Consider the following 5,128-nt stretch of genomic DNA (forward strand, 5'->3'; position numbering starts at 1 on the left):
TTATAAAGTATGTCAACACATTATGAAGAAGTAAATTAACCCAGAATGACAAAATGAAAGGACGGTTCCCATGTAACCTCATAAATTTCCTGCTTGATGCATTTCAAGTCTCTGATTTCTAATAAAATTCTCATGAGAACATAGAATTGCTCCATAAAAACTCCTGAACTCTCCCCATGAGAACCGGCTGGTTTATAAGGGCACATGGGTTCATGGCTGTGGTTTATTTATTAAAAATTTCTCAGTAAATATATCATGGTCCACTGGAGAGAGCCCCGTGATTATGGGGAGGCCGTGTGTCATTTCTGCTGCCCCCAAGTAAGAAGAAAAACAAGAAGAAGCATGTCAAAAACTATGAACCAGGAAAAAACTCGTCTTTTATTTTTTTTTCCCCTATAGAAAGTCTTGTGTGAGCTGCTCCTGGCCTTTACCTTTGGACCAAAAGGCCTCGTAGGAGTTTCCCCTTTGGCTTAGGAAAGTCTGAATGTTTGACAGTGAGCCGCGGGACCCAGAATGGAATCCTGGTCTTTTCCCTCCTGGGGCGCCCTCTCCTGGAGCGTGCCTCCTGGGGGCGCAGGGCAGACAAAGGCTGCCAAGTGCGTATTGCACATTTTGAGGGATTTCAAAGGTCTCAGAGAAAAGATGTATATTTAAATATAGTCACGAACATAACGAGTTCACGGCTTACTCAGCTCTCCCTACATGCCTCCCCACCTGCGAAGGTCATCTTCCCAAACCTTGTGCTTTTTAATCTGTGCCAGATACTTGGCTAAAAGCTTTCTGGGTCTGACCCCACTCGATTCTACACACAATCCTGTAACATGGGCTGTTTCTATTGCCCTCGTTTGAGAGAGGGAAGTTTCACATGGAAAGGTTAGGTTGCTGCTAAGATCACACAGCTCACAAGGGATGGAATGGTGACTTGAACCCAGGTAGACTGACTGCAGTGCTGGCCCACTAACCACCAAACTGGACTTGGAGGGGGATGCCTGACTCCTGGGAGCCTTGCCAGGTCTTACCCTACTCACCCAAGATCCAGTTTAAACAAACTCATAGGTTCAGGTCTAACATTTGCAAAGCATCTGTACTGGTTTAAACACGGTGCTGACCTATTCACAGGCAGGCTCCATGTGACCCTCAGAGCCAGCCTGTGAGGGGGACAAGCCCACTGCTCTTTGTGCGACTGCCCTCCCCTGACAGTACTCGCGAGCGGGACCTCCTGTGTCCGGCACTTGGTGGGGGGGCCTGGCAAACACAGGTGCTTGATTAAACATTTTGAGAGCTAAAAATAGGTTTTGGTTCATGGCTGAGAAGAGAGAATAATTAAGAAATTCTTAAAAAACAGACTTTTAAAGAGCAGTTTTAGACTCAGCAAAATTGAGAAAAAGGTACAGAGATTTCTCATGTACACGCTACACTCACATGCACAGCCTCCTCTGTTACAGCATCCCCCCCAGGTGGTACACTTGTTACAGGTGATGACGCTGCCCATGTCATCATCACCCAGAGTCCATGTTGGCACTCGGGTCACTCGGTGTTGTCCACTCTATGGCTTTGGACAGCAGCACAGTGACGTGTATTCACCACCATGGCATCATGCAGAGGAATTTCACGGCCCTAAAAATCCTGTGTTCCACTTACTCATCCCTCTCTCCGTCCCCCAACCACTGGCAACCACTAATCTTTTTACTTTTTTGTCTTTTCCAGATGTCAGAGTTGGAATCACACAGTATGTAGTCTTTTCAGATTGGCGTCCCTTTGTCGTATGCATTTAAGGCTCTTCTGTGTCTTTTCATGGCTTGGTAGCTTACTTCTTTTTAGTGCTGAATAGCATTCTGTTGTCTGAGAAAAGTATAGTTTTTGCCTCATAGAAATGAAAAGCCCTTTCTAGATCCATGGGATTTAGCCTGATCATGGGAGCTGGGGACACCTCGGAACTGGTGGCACATTCCAAATTCACTGTCCCTGAAAAGATACAGAAATGGCTTTTTTTTTTTTTCCTTAATGACAGTAGCAATGGCAGCCTGACTCGTGGGTCTCCATGATAAAATCGCCCTTTGGTGCAATATATACAATATGGGCATGCAGGAATTGTGTGCGTCTGTCCCATGAACAAGCTTCATGAATAAGACGTGTCATAAATGCTGACTTCAAATATAAGGGCACTTGCTATTGACAGTGGACCTTCGTGGTGCTCCTTCTATGGGAAGGAGTTAAGCTCTGTGCTCAACACCTAGTTTATCCCAGTAAACCCTTAGGTACGTGCCTCACAAGGGCGGACTGTCAGCTGGCTGGAAAAATGCAAAGATCCTGCCTGCATAGACTCTCAGAGCTGGTGGTGCTGTTCATGTGGGGCATTGGTGTGCATCGCTGAAATCAACAAATGAAAACTCGGCCCACTAAACTTACACTTCAAGGGATGAGAGATGGAGCATTAACTAGAAGGGGGGCTCCTGGCTGGGATGTGGGTGGATGGAGGGGCGAGGGCGCCACCTACTGAGTTCACACAGCCCTGCCTGTGCGCGGAGCCAGTGTGCAGCTTGAGTCCTCCATCTGCTGCCCCGTTCGCTCTGAGAACAAAACACGATGTGAAGTATGCTTAACACCACAACATACATCTATGGAAATAGCCCCCACAGCGCGTCTTCATTGCAAAAGTCAGCAAGATCTTCAGACACTTAATGCATTAAAATGTCCGTGGGATGTGGAGCTCTACTAAGAATGGGCTTTTTGCAACTTAGAATTACGGCTAAACTTTGTCATCAATTAAGTGAGAAAAGAAGGCGGTTGGCCATGTATTTCAAACCCAAGTCAAAACTAGGCCAGATTAAGCTTTTAGCTGATAGTTATTTAAAATAAATGACTCAAAATCCTGAAAGTTTTTGTAACCTTACAAAATGCAACTTGGACCTTTGTCCACCTAGCTCCATTACTCAGATTAACCACATTACTTCCTGACTGCTGGGGAAAAATATTGACCTCCAAATTCTTTAGACGTTTGAGAAAGGAAAGTGGGGTCTGAATATCTAAGGAAAACTTTCTATCATTTGTTTTGCAACAGCTGTCACTTAAAGCAAACACGTGATCGGCAACCAGAATCAATCTCGTTCCCTCCAGCATTCCTAGAAGTTCTGGGGTTATAAGAGGGGAAGGCTGGGACCTAACATTTTTGGAATTCCTGTTTAGTTTGTTAGTTGTTTCATAAGGGCCATTTTATCGTAGGTCCTGACCATCACCCTGTGAGCTTACAAGGCCCGAGAAGGGTCTCTGCCCTCACCCCCTCTCCCTGCTGGGCTCCATGGAGGAGGTTTTTGCTCCTTATGCCTTACAAGGTCACAAGACTGTGGCAAGATGCCCCGAAGTGAGTTTATGGCTTTGGAGCAATTACTGTAAAACTTTTTAGTAAAAACAAGCTTGAACCCCCATCAGGATCCGGGATGCACTTGCTCTGGGGTAAGTCAGTATCCCAGGGGTGGTGGTGTCTCCCTTGTTCCATGGCCTTGGGAACAGCAGCCCCCCAACTACACGGGGTGACTCTCAGGCTCCACCCTCTTTGGGGGGCGGCTGGGATGCGCAAACAGAAGAACTCTGCCCCTTGGGTAACACAGTTCATCTCCATTGCCTTATGGTCATACACAAGTAACTCTATAAACTAGCCAGACTGACTAACAGTATCCCTGATTCACAGACGAGGAACCTGAGGTCAGAAAGAAGTGATCAGAGAGTAGCCGGAAATAGAGCCAGAGGACAACCCAGGTCTAGTCCCACCCAGTCTCCCATCACACTGCTTCCCTCAAGGGCACGGTGAGCCAAAGCTCATCTCTTCCATGGTTGATCAAATTTCAGGTATAAGGAAAAAAAAAAGGAAATCTGTATTCATTTATCGAGTGTTCCTTCTTTTAAAGTAAAAGGCAAAATGTGTCTTTAAATCCAAAATTCTCAGATCTTGATGACATCCCTAATTGACCTCAATGAGTTATTTTTTTGTTGGTCTGTGTCTTTTAGTTTCAGTTTAAAGGACACACTAAACAAAAATCCATATTGTTTATTCTTCTCCCCTCTTTTCCTTCCCCCACCCATAGCCTTGCCAATTTGTAAACAAATCAGACAAATCCCCAGTGGGCTGGAAACCTGTCCATGGTTTGCTCCAGCTGGAAAGAATTGTGTTCCACCAAGATTTAGACCCCATTTATAATGGAAACCCTGACGGGCAGTGTTGTAATTATAGTCTTGCCATAATGAATGTATCTCTGTGGTCAAAGTTGTGGATTTTTCCATGGTATTTTTCCATGGGAGATTTCCTCCCTCAGAGATGTTAACTTAAAATCTGGATTATAGCTCTGACTTCAGAGCAGGACCTCTCCTGGCATTGGTTTAGCTTAAAGTTGACCGTTATATTGGCTGCGGTAGTCGTGATTAGCGAGGGGGACATTAGTCATACTGATCTTTGCAAGACTGATGAGGGACAGGGGTTTGGTGGTGGAGGGGCTTACTTCAGGAAACGCACATGGTCTCCCAGCTCTAGCCAAGGCGTGTTTCCTCTGCTCCCTGACTGTGTTGTGACATAAAGTAGAAGACGAGTAGGGCGGACAGGTATCAGGGTGACCAGCCGTCCCAACTGGCCTGGGACTATCCAGTTAGCCCTAAAATCTCACATCCCAGGAAACCCCCAGTCTTTGGTCGACCAGGATAGTTGGTCATCTTAAAAAGTATGAAAAATTGAAAATCAAATTTGGGAGGACAGAAAAGTAACAGACTATTTTACACTGAACAACCAGAGTGAGTTTTAACGAAAAGTCTTTGTGGTGCTTAAAAAACCCGAATGTTGTCAGGCTTTCGCTTGAGAACTGACTCAGGAAAGGACTCAAAAGGGATGGAGAAATCTCACACTCGGCACAGCAGAATATAACAGGCGGAACCGAAGACACTGCTGCTCGCTTTGCCTAGCAGTTTCTTAGGCTGATCTGTCCACGGGTCTCTGGAGGCGGGGATGGAACAAGGCAGTTCTCGGTGTGCAGGTCGGCTGGAAGGTGGCTGCCGGGGCCCCTCTCCTCCAGGCCTGTGCTGCAGGCCCTTGACTGCTCAGCAAACTGGGAGAGGATGTGGGAGAGGAGCAGTTCGGGGGGCT

Source organism: Camelus bactrianus, chromosome 26 (genome assembly GCF_048773025.1).
Source record: "Camelus bactrianus isolate YW-2024 breed Bactrian camel chromosome 26, ASM4877302v1, whole genome shotgun sequence".
Lineage (NCBI taxonomy): Eukaryota > Metazoa > Chordata > Mammalia > Artiodactyla > Camelidae > Camelus > Camelus bactrianus.